This window comes from Colossoma macropomum, unplaced genomic scaffold, assembly GCF_904425465.1.
Source record: "Colossoma macropomum unplaced genomic scaffold, Colossoma_macropomum, whole genome shotgun sequence".
NCBI lineage: Eukaryota > Metazoa > Chordata > Actinopteri > Characiformes > Serrasalmidae > Colossoma > Colossoma macropomum.
The window spans coordinates 20,177,089-20,192,835 of record NW_023494789.1 but is presented as its reverse complement, the minus strand read 5'-3'; the positions used below and the strand labels follow the sequence as shown (position 1 = coordinate 20,192,835).

At 36.3% G+C, this 15,747-nt stretch overlaps 1 protein-coding gene across 1 annotated transcript in view; it reads left to right on the top strand.

Annotated features, from left to right (window-relative positions):
• Positions 1-12,338: 12,338 nt before the first annotated feature.
• cep170ab (centrosomal protein 170Ab) overlaps positions 12,339-15,747 on the top strand; it is a 74,999-nt gene continuing 71,590 nt past the window's right edge. Inside the window, exons 1-4 of the mRNA XM_036570451.1 lie at positions 12,339-12,961; positions 13,148-13,223; positions 13,336-13,390; positions 13,756-13,853. The gene's annotated coding sequence lies outside the window, so the exon portion shown is untranslated. The remainder of the gene's footprint in view (positions 12,962-13,147; positions 13,224-13,335; positions 13,391-13,755; positions 13,854-15,747) is intronic.

The window sequence follows — 15,747 nt, the reverse complement described above, 5'->3', positions numbered from 1 at the left end:
CCCTACATTTTGCATACAGAGCTAAGAGATTATTCCAGTTTTTTGGTGCTGCACTACACCCTGCAACACCTGGACTGCCCTAAAACATCTAACACTTTAGCCCTTGCTTTAACACTATCCTAACCTTTTCCTGGGTAAAGTAAGACATCTTGATGTTTCCCTCCTGTCTACTACTGTATCTTCAACTTCTTCGTTAACAGGAAAATGTATACAGACATACAGTATACAAACTATGTACACATAATTTATAGGAACTACACAAAACACACAACACACAGAATACACAGTATACAATCAATTTGCAGATAATATAAGGGCAATAATATACAAACAATGTACATATTATTTACAGACAAAAAAGACACAATACACAAACAACATAAGATTATATAGGAACAGACAGTATGCATGATGAAGAAGGCCCAGTTGCATTGCCTCAAGCACTGCCGGTGCAGTTCTATATCACCATAATAGAATCAATCGCGACAACCTCCAATCTCCATCTCGTTCTGCTCTGCATCTTCACACACTAAGCATGAGCTTTGGCAAACTGTGCGAAGTGCAAAGAAGATCACTGACTGCCCACCTCTTTGATACTGCATCTAAAAAATTACCTTTTGATTATTTTGTGTTAGATTTTTCTGTATTTATACCTGCACATTCACAAATTTCTCCGAGATTTAGGTTCATCATTTTTATATATAAAATGTATTTCAGTTTTGATTTGTCTGTATTTCAGTACTCATTTCATTGTGTACTGGTATGGAGCCCTTTATTATGACAGGGAAATTCATGGTATCAGTATCACTTTGTGTTGACAGTTAAACCAAAGAGTATTAAAGCCCAAGAGACGAAACTAGATGGTGCAGCTAGATGGTGCTGCAGTAGCGCTGCCGCCATTTTGGACTGAAACCGCCAAAAGGAACAGCACAACCTACAGACATTCAAGTCCCAACACAAATGTATTTCAATAAATAGGATGATGGTCTTGTTTCTAAACTATGATACAAATTCAGGTAGAATAAATGAGGTTATGAAACTATTAACCTTACTGGGCAAATTTCATATACACAGATCCAGAGTCAGGTCCTTGGTTCCTAATTTTAGGCAATTCTGCAATGGCCAAATTTTTTTTTATAAATCTTCATTGCAAATAAGCTAAAAACACATCTCTTCAGTTAATTATTAAAAATTATTAAAATGTGAGCTTTTAAAACAGAACTTTTGAAAGTGTTTTGCTGTTGTGAAAACCAATTATTGTACCAGCTGCTGGACATTGATTAGTGATGTACATATCAAGGTTTGAGGGGTGACCTAATGTTAGTTATCTATGTTAGGTCTGTCAATATAGCATGGCACATGTTTAGGTGTTTTTATGTGATTCTGCTTTTTTATGAAATGTTAAACCCTATCAGGTTGAATGCTATGCAGTGTCTATTTTCAGGAGAGTCCATTTTGGGAGCAAATAAGTGCGTGCTCTTGGTTGACGGCAGAGTTGTCCTACAACTGACTGACCATTCAGATTTCACTTCTGCCCTGGCTGTCCTCTTTAAGCCATGTGTTCAACATTGAATATCGAGAGGAGGCAGCAAGATCACTGGAATTTATCCAGACGTAAGCTCTTGTTTGTTGTACTCGAGCACTCATTCAGTAACCACTTACATGACTTGTAAAATACTACTCAAAATTAGCTAAATGAATACTCGAATACTAGCTTTCTATCAAAAAGAGTACTAAATTACTGAACATTCCCATCCCTGTTCTTCACCCAGCCATCAATGTGCTCACTGAAATCTTTTTAGTCCATCCTTTTGAAATATTTTTACATGTGGTCTTTTTATATTCATTACAACAGCACTGAAAGTTGTTGTAGAGTAGACATACCATAACAAAATCTGTGGATGTGACCTTAGTTATAGTTCAAATTCTGACCCATATAGTGGTATTTGGTCCTTGTCATTGTGAAATATTGATGTCTGGTCCATTAATCCCTTCCCTGTTGTGAGAACAAGAGCTTTACTGGGAGTGTACTGCACCAAAATGAATTATCTATATATACATAATTAGGTATAGATCGGAAAACAACACGATTTTGAGAGGCTAAATGTAGCTGAAAAAATGTTTTGAAGGTGCACATTTCACTTTTAATGCTCTATTCAGCCCCCTGGCTTTCAAAATGGTGGAACTATTTTCTGGTGTAGCATTGCCACTGTATCACCTCATAGGCTGAATATGGAATTGGGCTGTGAATGTGTGTGGGACAGTGGCAGAAAAGTTCTAGCTTTTTGGCAACCTGGGAACTGAAAAAAAGTGTTTAAAGTACTAAAACTACTATATATGTGGGTGACTGTGCATCAAAAAAAAGTTCAAAATCGAGTTGTTTTCTGGTCTGTACCTACCTCATTCATTTTGGAGCAGTACACTCCTTGTGAAGCTCTCGTTCACATGACAGGGAAGGAGTTAATGGACTAAACTTGGTCAATGTAATACACTTGCATGGAGCAGCAAATGGGTAACATATGGAGCATCAAGCATCTATATAGGTAAGAATCCGAACTATCACTTTAACCAAGTTTTTCTCCTTGGCTGGGGTTAGTTGTATGATGTCTTTTATATTTACACGTTTTTTGTCAGGATAAATGTAGAGTGCACTTCCAAAGTCCAGGTGAGCAGAAAGACTGGCAAGATGGTCCAATGAAAGAATGAGTCCCTCAATCCACATGTAGAATTGTTGATCAGGGACTTCTTTGAGTATGACTGGCAGAACAACTGATACCAGGTGAGACTGTTAATTCATTTTTACCTTGAATACTTTCATAAAGACATTACTCTAGCGTTCAAGTTTATTTACAGCACTTATTCACTGCTGCATGACACAGGGCAATGGACCTTTATAACGCCCTTTTGAGTGTGTGTGTGTGTGGGGGGGTGTGTGTGTTAGGTACCATTGTACTGTGTTACTGCCCTTTTGTGTAGTGTTGTCAGTAGTAGAAACATATTGTGGTACTTTTAATAGGAAGTAAGGAGTCAACTAAAATTGTCGTTGAGCCATTAGTCCTGCCTACAAAGTTCGATATCGATAACTAATTCCTTTTTATCTTTCGACTGCAGGGAAGAAGACTCCAGCCCAAGAAAAGGGTTCCAGCCTAGAAAGAGGCATGCATTTCAGGAAGAAGATCACAGTACAGGAAGCAGAATCTAGTTCAGAAACAGTAAAGTCAGTCTTAGACATTTTATTCTTTAAAATTATACAGTTATTGGTTTATATTTAATTTCTGGGTTTTATACATTTCCTCTTTTAACTGAGCATTTATTTGCTTCCACTGCTTGGATTTTACTGTTTTGATTATAAATATTACTTTAAAATATCTTTTCTACATTGTGACGTTTTGTGTGTTTTTTCACATTGATTCAAAGTTACTATGATACATGTGACTGTCAGCAAGTCGCAGAAAGCAAACGTGAAACGACTTGGACACGTTTATGATTAACAATTTCTTCCTTTTGTTTTTTTTTTTTTTCATTTATATTGGTCTCGAGAAGTATAATCAAAATAAGACTCCTTAAACAATAAATCAATCATTTTGAAACTCTCTAAGTATGCCGGAAAGTATAATAATTCAAGTCGATGCAGTTTGCATTGTTAGGGTAACTTGAACAAAGAGGAATGATTAATATGCTCAGGAAAATAGGCCTACTGTTTACAAAATAAAAATACAAAATAAAATCTGTTTAGCGCCTATGTATTTTTGAATGTAATATGTTGAAAGTTGAATGAAGCGATACAATAAATGAATTTGTGACAGTAAAAACAGTCTTCATTTTACAGTATGTAATTATTTACAGAAAATGTACAGTATTAAAATTAATGCAGTAATGCCTGTTACAGTGGTCTAATATTTGCTGTGATAATAAAATACAGCACTGTTGCTGTGATGCCACTAGCAGTACTGTGATTATTACTGTAATAAAAATTACAATATTTTGTATTTTTGTACTGTGATAAAATTTACAGTAATGATACAGCAATTTACTAGCCAATCGCTGACAGTTACTGTACATTTCACAGTGTTCTTTTTACTGTCAACACAAATACATAAACAAAAAATATAACAGAATTTAAAGGATGGGTGTTGCTAGGCCAATTTTATTTCTTTCCTAAGTAAATGTACCTTATCATGTATAGTTTATTCTCTTTCACAATATACTGTGGTATTAAGGCACAATCTGGGGGAGGCGCTGCTGCTGCTTCTTTAATGCTGTGGTTGATAGCCTGTGTTGCTAGCTAACATTTACTGAACTATACTAAGCTTTTTAAATTGTGGGCCTTCATGTCTGTATGTGCCTTCCAAAACCTCTGTAGTCTATTTATAAACTGGAACCAGAAACCCACTAAATATTTAACACACCTCTTATTTTATGTGTGTGTGTATATATATATATATATATATATATATATATATATATATATATATATATATATATATATATATATATACACACACACATATATATATAGTGGTGGTGTGTCAGACCTTGTCAGTCCACCTTGTAGATGTAAAGTCAGAGACGATAGCTCATCTGCTGCTGCACAGTTTGTGTTGGTCATCCTCTAGTCCTTCATCAGTGGTCACGGGACGCGGCCCACAGGACACTGTTGGCTGGAATATTCTCAGACTATTTTCAGTCCAGCAGTGACACTGAGGTGTTTAAAAACTCCAGCAGCACTGCTGTGTCTGATCCACTCAGACCAGCGCAACACACACTTAAACACCATCACCACATCAGTGTTACTGCAGTGCTGAGAATGATCAACCACCCAAAAAGTACCTGCTCTGTGAGGGTCCATGGGGGTCCTGCCCACTGAAGAACAGGGTAAAAGGGAGCTAATAAAGTATGCAGAGAAACAGATGGACTACAGTCTGTAATTGTAGAACTACAAAGTGCACCTATATAGTAAGTGGAGCTGATAAAATGGACAATGAGCATAGAAACAAGGAGGTGGTCATAATGTTATGCCTGATCGGTGTATATATACATACATATACACACACAACCCCATTTCCAAAAAAGTTGGACCGCTGTGCAAAATGTAAATAAAACATTTACGGCATTTCACAGATGCTCTTATCCAGAGCGACTTACAATTTGATCATTTTTACACAGGTAGGCAAGGGTAGTGTTAGGAGTCTTGCCCAAGGACTCCTATTGGTATAGTGTAGGGTTCTTACCCAGGCGGGGATTGAACCCCAGTTTAAAGCGTAGAAGGCAGAGGTGTTACCCACTACACTATACCAACCACATGGGTAAAACCAAAATGCAATGATGTGCAAATCATTTAAACCCTATATTTAATTGAAATTGTATTGTTTTTTGAAAAATATATGCCAATTTTGAATTTGATGCCAACAGCATGTTCCAAAAAATTTGGGACGGGGGCAACAAAATGCTGGTAATGTTGTGTAATGCTAAAAAACCACCTGGTGGTTGATTGACAACAGGTCAATAACATGATAGGGTATAAAAAGCATTCCAGTGAGCCTTTCAGAAGTAAAGATGAGGAGATGTTTACCACTCTGTGAAAGACTGCACAAGCAAATAGTGCAACATTTCAAGAATAATGTTTCTCAACATAAAATAGCAAAGAACTTTGGCTTTTCATCATCTACAGCACATAATAACATGTAAAAGATTCAGAGAATCTGGAGAAGTCTCTGTATGCATGGGACAAGGCCAAAAACCAGTATTTCCTGGCCATGATCTTTGGACCCTCAGGCAGCACTGCATTAAAAACAGACATGATTCTGTAGTGGAAATCATTGCATGGGCTCAGAAACGCTTCTGAAAACCACTGTTTGTAAAAACAGTTCATCACTGCATAAACAAATGCAAGTTAAAACTCTAAAACACAAAGAAGAAACCATATATAAACAAGACCCAGAAACATCGCCGCCTTCTTTGGGCCCAAGCTCATTAAAGATGGACTGTGGCGAAGTGAAAAAGTGCCCTGAGGTCTGACGAATCAACATTGGAAATCATGGACACCGTGATCATGGATCATGGTATTCATGATGGTATAGGGGTGCATTAATGCACATGGTATGGGTGATGTGCACATCTGTGAAGGCACCATTAATGCAGAACAACATATATTTGTTTTAGCAACATATGCTGCCATCCAGATGATGTCTTTTTCAGGGAAGGCCTTGCTTATTTCAGTAAGACAATGCAAAACCACATTCTGCATGTATTACAACAGTATTGCTCCGTATTAAAAGAGTCTGGGTACTACACTGACCTGCCTGCAGTCCAGACCTGTCACCCACTGATAATATTTGGCACATTATGAAATGAAAAATACAACAAAGAAGACCTTGAACTGTTGAGCAGCTGAAATCCTATATCAAGCAAGAATGTGAAAACATTTCACTTTCAAAACTACAGCAGTTGGTCTCCTCAGTTCCCAAACGCTTACAGAGTGTTGTTAAAAGAAGAGGTGATGAAACACAGTGGTAAACATGCCCCTGTCCCAACTTTTTTGGACGCTGTTGTTGGCATCAAATTCAATAATGGGCATATATTTTTCAAAAAACAATAAAATTTCTCAGTTTAACATTTGATATGTTGTCTTTGTGCTATTTTCCTTTAAAAATATGGTTCACATGATTTGCATATCATTGCATTCTATTTTTATTTACATTCTGCACAGCGTCCCAACTTTTTTGGAAATGTGGTTGTATATACACACATATACATATATGCTTGCTTGGTTCCTGCTGTTCTTTTCAGTTCTAATATAGTGAAGTCCTTACTTTCAAGTAGGCTAACAGCTAAAATTAGAATAACTGATCAGAATGATCAATCTAGTATTTACATTCTTTTAACCTAGTTCTATCTGGACATTTCTGCTCCTATTTTCAGGTAGTACTTTTGCTAGTGGATAAGCCTCAATTTCAGACACAATGACAGATCCAACCTCTCTGTCCCTCATGAGTGAGAGTTTGAATGGTACTTAATTGTCTAAACCTGTCCACATTTTTTTTTTATTCTGAGATGCACTTATATTTATGGCAAGCCAAACAGGAAATATTTAATGAACATTGATATATATGGAATGAACGTTGATATATATGGAATGAACATTGATATATATGGAATGAACTTTGATATATACGGAATGAACTTTGATAATATATACAATGAACATTGATATATATGGAATGAACTTTGATATATATGGAATGAACATTGATATATATTGAATGAACTTTGATATATACAATGAACTTTGATATATATGGAATAAACATTGATACATATATGGAATGAACATTGATATATTGAGATAAAAAAAATGAATAATATAATTCATAAAATGTTTTGTTCAGACAGGGAGGGACTTTTGGGGTTGTGTGTGTTGTAGCCTTGCATATATTATCAAAGTTCATTCCATATATATCAAAGTTCATTCCATATATATCAATGTTCATTCAATATATATCAAAGTTCATTGTATATATATCAAAGTTCTTTCCATATATATCAAAGTTCATTGTATATATATCAAAGTTTATTCCATATATATCAATGTTCATTCAATATATATATCAATCTTTGTTCTACTGAGATATATTGAATGAATATTCATGTTCTTCAGATTGATGGAGAATCTGTTGTATATGGTTCTATATAGCACCAAAAAGTGTTCTTCTATTGTTACAATGTCAAGTTCGTAACAATAGAAGAACCCTTATTGGTGCTATATTGAACCCTTTTTAAAAAGGCTCTGAATAGAACCATCTAAAGCACATTCTCCATTAATCTGAAGAACTCTTTCATGATGCAAAGAACGCTTTAATCATGAAAAGGGTTCTTTGAGTGGTTCTATATGGAACCATTTTTCTTTATTAAAGAACCCTTGTATGGCTAAAGGCCAGGTGTATGAAATGGGGAGTGAATGGTATATTTTAAAACTTACACATTGTTTACATATTACATATTTCAACCGTTTCCCTTGAAAATGGCAAACTCTAATTATTGTTGTGAATGGAAATGATTCAAGTTGTGTATGTAAATTACTGAGAAAAATGAATTTCACCTAAATACTCATCTGAACTCTATTCCCTACTCTCCAAATCACAGTCATATTTGATAAATCCACCTAGTACCTAGGAGTAATTTCAGTCTAGGAGGGCCAGTGTCCAGCACGAATTTCCCTGCTCAAACACACGTGATCCAACTTATTAGTTGATTACCAGGTTAAGTTGGTGTGTTAAAGCAGAGAAATTACCAGGACTGCAACAGGAGACAACTGCCAATTGGGGCTTTTAATCATTTGCCTGGGACAGTGTTTCTCGGCCCTGGTCCCAGAGGCCCACTACCCTGCACGTTTTAGGGTGTTCCCTGCTATAACACGTCTATTTAGTTCAGTAAAGTTTGTTAAAGAGCTGACTGGTAGGATCAGGTGTGTTAGAATCAGGGAAACACTAAAATGTGTAAAAGCAGCTGTAGGATTGGGTTCAGCTTCAGCCCTGGTCCTTTCTGGGTGTTGCCTCTAGGGCCTCTGATTTTCATAGTACAAAGACATATATATTCGATGAATTGAGGACTCGAAATTGCCCACAGGATTGAACGTGTGTGTGTGTGTGTGTGTGTTAGCTCTGTGACAGACTATTTCCCTGCTTTCCACCCAATGCATGCTGGGATACATTCCAGTCTTTTCAAACCTTTTCCTCCATGTACTACTTTTCGTAGTTTCAGTGTCTCAGTGTAGTGTATGACTCAGTGTGACTTGCCTCACTGCATTTTTCTCTCATACACTCTTCAAGACATTGATATGACCATAACAAATTCACATTCTGATCAGATAACAAACACTTTAAGCTGGCTGTATGCCATATGCGTGTGTTTTTGAATGTGGGGAGTTTGAGTGTATAAGGATGTGTGCTTTTCTCATCTCTGTTCACCATTTTCTCTGTAAACCACTGTGGATCAACTTTGTTGTGTTTAAAGTGTTATATAATAAAAGTTGACTTGACTTAACTCGATTTAAGCAAAATAGCAAAAGTATCAATAATATGTTTTACTCACGCAATTTCTGGAATGTGGAAAACATAGCATTGTCAAATTCCATTTTCTGAACCGCAGATAAAGGCCTATTCCAGTTTAACTTAACACAATGAATAAAAATTATTAGAATTTATAAACTTTAACCCACTCCGAACCTTTTATTGTGCAATAATCATTGTTTTTTCAGGAATGTGCCCACTGATAATCAAGTTCTACTCATTAACAAGCAAAGCTGATCATGAATTCACTCTAAATCACATATCTTTCTGCTTTACTGCTGTCTTGAAGCTAAAACTTTCAAGCATGTTGCTGTTCTAAAGGGCTTAAAGCTTATCATTCTTGCTTCTACTACTTCCTGCCTGGACTATTGCAGAAAAATACTCTATACACAATGTAGTAATTTTTTTTTTAAGTTTTGTGTTAAATTAAAAAACACAGAAAACTACTATAGAAACTATACTATATATATAGTATATAGTACATATATAACTATAGTTATTTTCCGTAAAATTATGAGGTTTTTTTAACAGCACTAAATTTTGCTCTCTTTGTAATGAGAGCAGTTAAGCAGTTAAGCATTGTTGTTTAAGCACTGATGATAACCATGATATCTCAGAAAAGCATAATGTGATGCAATTTATTATGATAAAATATTTTATATTGCCCACCCTTAGTTTAAGTTTACTAGTTTAGCCTGTATTGTTATTAAGAACTTATACAATTTGTTGTGGCCATTGAAGTTTCTGATTAGACTGGCAAGATTCTCTGATACCAATGTTTGTATAGTGTTTTCAGATCAGTGTTTGCAGCGAAGCACAGAAGGAAATATAAAAAGTTTTTATAATACCAGAAAGAAATGATTGAATAGGTATTAATCCCCTCAATGTGAAATTTTAGAACAAAAAAAAACAAACATCGTATGTATACTATTTGATTGTATTTTTTAAGCGGCACTACTGGGGCTTTTTTGTCTGATCGTACTTATTAAACATTAGAAAAACAAAATACTGTGATGCATATCATGTTTTCTGAAAATGTCCTGACATATCACAATTTTTTTTCGGCTTTTGCCCTATACAGGTGTTACGGTAAATTCAGTTCCCCCTGTTCCCCCCGCATCGCGCATGTCGAAATCATGACGTCTTCAGTCGACGCTCTTCCGCGGGGCTTAGATAGGCTTAATTCGTGTGTTTCTGTGCCGTAATTTCGTCCTATTCCTCGCGGTAAGCGAATTATCACGTTGTTTGTAAAATGACTTGTAGTTAAACACGTTTTAAAGTGTAAAATGTGTTGTTAGCAGATGTTTTAATGCTCAAACACTACGTGGGCTATCTTGCTAGCTTTGGCTCCGTTTTCAACTACTCCGAGTAACAGAAGTTAGATTTATTGCGCCATTTCTGATTTAATTACCGTACATGCAGACACATTTTGTTGTTCAGACTTAAGTGATTTTAAGGTGTATTTATGTCCCATATCATCAGTCTCGCTAAGTTCTGTAAATAGATTTGAAACATTTGTTGCTGAAATAAATAAACTGCATTAAGTTACACAGCACAGTAATTAGTCTGTTATTATTGTTAGACTACGTATCTCAGTGCACCTAGGAAGTTGGTTTCCCTGTAGTTTTTGAGGCTGAATTCTTACTGTTATGGTACTAATGTGACTTGTCTTTACAGTAACTTTTATTCATATTTTATAAGAAAAGTGTTTTCCGCTTGTATATTACAGCTGGAGTGGATTAACAGTACAGCAGTGATGCTGATAATCTATTTCTGAGCATGATCATTTCACTCAGTAACTTTTATTCATATTTTATAATCTTTAGAACTGAGAATACAGGGGAACATCTTTAACCAGGGCCTGAGAAAAGTGGTTTCCCCTTGTATATCACAGCTGGAGTGAATTTAATGTACAACAATGATGCTGATAATCTATATCTGTGCATAATCATTTCACTGAATAACTTTTATTCATATTATACCTCCTTTACACTGAGAATACAGATGGAACAGCATTCTCAGTGTACTAGTCAATTACAGCTATTAAAGATTTAATGCACTATATATATTAATTTGCTTTTATTTTTATTTTATTCCAACTGCTTCTTCCATTAACATTGTTTTATACAGAGACTAAACAGATTTACCCAGTGACCCTAAAAAAAGTAAGTTCCAGGAAAAACTGGCAATTAGGATCAGTTTAATATACTATAATGCTTTCTTTGCTTTTTCTGTCCTCCCAGTACCTACAATGGATCAAAAATTTTAAACTGTAGTTAATTAAATGTAAAAAAAAGATACATTATATGTTTTACCATTTTTCTCTAATTGAATGATTACTACATGCAGGTGTACTACAGTGTAATGTTTCTTGATACAGCTATGTCATCTGTTACTATGTTACCATGTCTAATGGAAGTAAACAACTAGGATTTGATCAGTGTTCCTGGTAAATGGTTTTTCCTTTCCCTACACTACAATGGGGCATAAAGGTACTATGATAATCCTATCATTTCCTTATGTTACAACAGGTTATAAGTACTGTAATAATTGTGTTGTTGTGTAAAGTTTGTATAATATGAATAAAAGCTACTCAGTGAAATGATCTTGCACAGATATAGATTATCAGCATCACTGCTGTGTTTTAAATCCACTCCAGCTGTAATATAGAAGGGGAAACCACTTTTCTCAGGTCCTGGTTAACGATGTTTCCCCCTGTATTCTGAGTTCTAAAGATTATATAAGATGAATAAAAGTTACTGAGTGAAATGATCTTGCACAGAAATAGATTATCAGCATCATTGTTGTACATTAAATCCACTCCAGCTGTAATATACAAGGGGGAACCACTTTTCTCAGGCTCTGGTTAAAGATGTTCCCCCTGTATTCTCAGTTCTAAAGATTATAAAGTATGATTAAAAGTTACTGAGTGAAATGATCATGCACAGAAATAGATTATCAGCATCATTGCTGTACTGTAAATCCACTCCAGTTGTAATATACAAGGGGGAACCACTTTTCTCAGGCTCTGGTTAAAGATGTTCCCCCTGTATTCTCAGTGTAAAGGTGGAATAATATGAATAAAAGTTACTGAGTGAAATGATTATGCACAGAAATAGATTATCAGCATCATTGTTGTACATTAAATCCACTCCAGCTGTAATATACAAGGGGGAACCACTTTTCTCAGGCTCTGGTTAAAGATGTTCCCCCTGTATTCTCAGTTATACAAGATTATAAAATATGAATAAAAGTTACTGTAAAGACAAGTCACATTAGTACCATAACAGTAAGACTTCAGCCTCAAAAACTACAGGGAAACCAACTTCCTAGGTGCACTGAGATACGTAGTCTAACAATAATAACAGACTAATTACTGTGCTGTGTAACTTAATGCAGTTTATTTATTTCAGCAACAAATGTTTCAATCTATTTACAGAACTTAGCGAGACTGATGATATGGGACATAAATACACCTTAAAATCACTGAAGTCTGAACAACAAAATGTGTCTGCATGTACGGTAATTAAATCAGAAATGGCGCAATAAATCTAACTTCTGTTACTCGGAGTAGTTGAAAACGGAGCCAAAGCTAGCATGATAGCCCACGTAGTGTTTGAGCATTAAAACATCTGCTAACAACACATTTTACACTTTAAAACGTGTTTAACTACAAGTCATTTTACAAACAACGTGATAATTCGCTTACCGCGAGGAATAGGACGAAATTACGGCACAGAAACACACGAATTAAGCCTATCTAAGCCCCGCGGAAGAGCGTCGACTGAAGACGTCATGATTTCGACATGCGCGATGCGGGGGGAACAGGGGGAACTGAATTGACCGTAACACCGGCACAGGCGTGACGTTTCACCGAACCTGAACGTCAAGAGGTAGGCAGTAAACATATACAAAGCAGAGACTGGCAAATGGGAATGAGTGGAAGGAATGAAGACCAATGAACACCCTGCTGAAAAAAATCACTAAACACCATTAGAAGTTTCTGTTGGTTCCTTATAGTGTTCAGTAGTCACTAATAGTTTTTGTTTGTTTGTTTTCCTGATGGGTTGACATCACAGTGTAAAAGATTCTAGTGGTGTAACAGGTGGGGACTGAACCGAGATGCCTTTGATGGTTTCCTAATGGGATCTAAAGGTACCCTACAGAAAATGGTGGTCTCTAATGGTAACCATTACGCTAATTCCTATTAGAAAGCAAAACCATCAGGTTTTAATCCTAAAGGTTCTAATGGTCGTTTTTTCAGTAGGACTGTTATGATGGCCACGCTGAAATCAGAACCCGAGAGACAGAGAGAGATGAAGGTATGCTGGACAAAATATCCTCTATTCATGTGACATCACGGACTTTATTAGCTGTCAGGTTTTAGCTCGAATATTAACCTGACGCTTTAAACATGAATATAAATGATAAAAAGGATCATTTTTTTCCAAGAAAAGAGATCAGACATGAGAGATTGTCTTGTCGCGTGAATAAGACTGCCAGTGTTGGCTAGTGTTTTATCTCCTCACACGGCCAATACAATACTTTGGCAATACTGTTTGCGACTCTGTGTGTGTGTGTGTGTGTGTGTGTGTGTGAGGAGAGAGAGAGAGAGAGAGAGAGAGAGAGAGAGAGAGAGCGCAAGCGCAGAAGAAGGTCTGTCACTCTGTCATTACTAACTCTGCAGCGCCATCGTGAGTCGATCCTCAAAACGCTGGGTGGGGAGAGAGGTGGTCTTTGCAGTAAACGAATGCGATATAGGATAAACACAAATACACATACAGGGTAAGTGATACTCTTTAATCTTCAGCTTCACTCCCACAATGTGCACTTCGTCCGGACACCGTAGCTCGTGCTTGTTTGAAACGATTCATTAGCTGTTCTGCGGGCAGAATGACACGGCCTTTTATGACATGGACGGTGGGCGTTTCAGCATCAGACCATATCTGAACGAGATAAAGATGACTCAGTTTGTGCGTTTTGTCTGATTGTGCATTACACTTTAAAAAAGCACAGCACTATAGCGGATGTCGATATTTCACTTTTTTCCCCGTTAGCCTAAATAACTCATGAGTTAGAATATTCCCCACGGTTAATTATATTTTACTCATCTTTTACCGAATTATTACAAATATCCAGACAGAGAGCAGAATATGACTGCAGACAAGATGGGCTTGGAGACTACAAGAAGCAAAGCCCTCCGCGGAAATAGGAGCGCAGTTCTCAAATCATCCTCTTCTGCAGGTGCATCATTCAATGGTAGCTTGCGGTTCAGCCAATTCACTACCATACGGCCTGTTCAGATAACCTGCTCAGAGCGGAAGGGCCTGCATGTTTAGATTGATTAAATTGGGCCATTTTTAAATAGCCTATGCGCCCATTCAAATCAGGAGCGCAGGAAAATAAAATGCTGCAGAACAACATTTCCGGTGTTTATTATATCCTTACAGACTGTCTGAAAATAAAAATCATATTCCAGCCCATGCGTCAAAAAAGTTAGGAGACAAATAACATTAATATAATAATACCAGTAACATTAATACAATATTTTTTTGTAGCTATCATGCAAATCCTGGTTTAGCTAACCAATGCTTCATTAAGTTAAATCAGACATGCTAATGATGACTGTGTTTATGCTTATTTGTATTTATTTGAATGATACATTGTTTTCACAAGTAAAGCTACAGTTACTTCTAAGTGATTGTACTTCTAACTAGTTTTCAACAATTTGCTTCAGGTGCCTTGAAGTCATTTTGTAAAGCACTGTACCACAAAATGCTTCTCAGATCTCAGAGAAACTGAGATTGACAGACACCATTATTAATAAAAACGTCTTACTGGGGCATAACCACAATGACATTCAAGTTCTACCTCAGTGCGGTGCATAGAGCAGTATCACAGTCTGATATAGTGGGGGCAACAGGATAGGAGGGCTATTGTTGCTTCAATAAAGCCAAAACAATAATAAAGGACCTAAACCTCCCAAGCCTGCAAAATCTGGCATAAGATACTACAAAGTACTCAGATGTCTGGCCATTAGATGTAAGGTTTCTATCCACAAACAATGGGCCCCTTTCACATTTCCAACTTACCACTTACATCAGTCTCTGAATTGGTTAATTATATACGAATAGAGAATACTGCAGTCAATGGTACTGAAGAGTGCAGCAGATGTGTTTGCATTTGTGATAAATTTAAAGCTAAATATTAATGGCTCTTAATGATACCTCAACAAGTCGTAATATAATTAACTGAGGAAAAAAAGATTTTGTATAGTAGATGAGTCCCTCCTTACCATGAAGTGTTACAGCTGTTAGCTCTAATTTTAGCTCATCTGAAAAATCAGCCTTGCTATGCCTTATCAGCCACAAAAACCTGCCAATTTATTTCACATTAAATCTGAGGAGGCTGTCTGGGTATTTTTAAAAAAAATCCCATCTCCTTCTTTTATGACCAAAACATTTTTAATAAAGTAAAATGTTTTCAAAAGTACTCCTCTGTGTGCTACTACCTAAATGAGCCGCTTTACAACACTTTGTTACTAACACCTATAACCTCTCTTTTAGCTCTATCCTTGTCTGTGTTTGTTCTTTTTGTTTTCCTTTCCTAGTCTCCCAGTGTGTCCCATTTCTCAAACATACAAAAACACAGCGGACAAACAAAACTCACACTTTCCTGA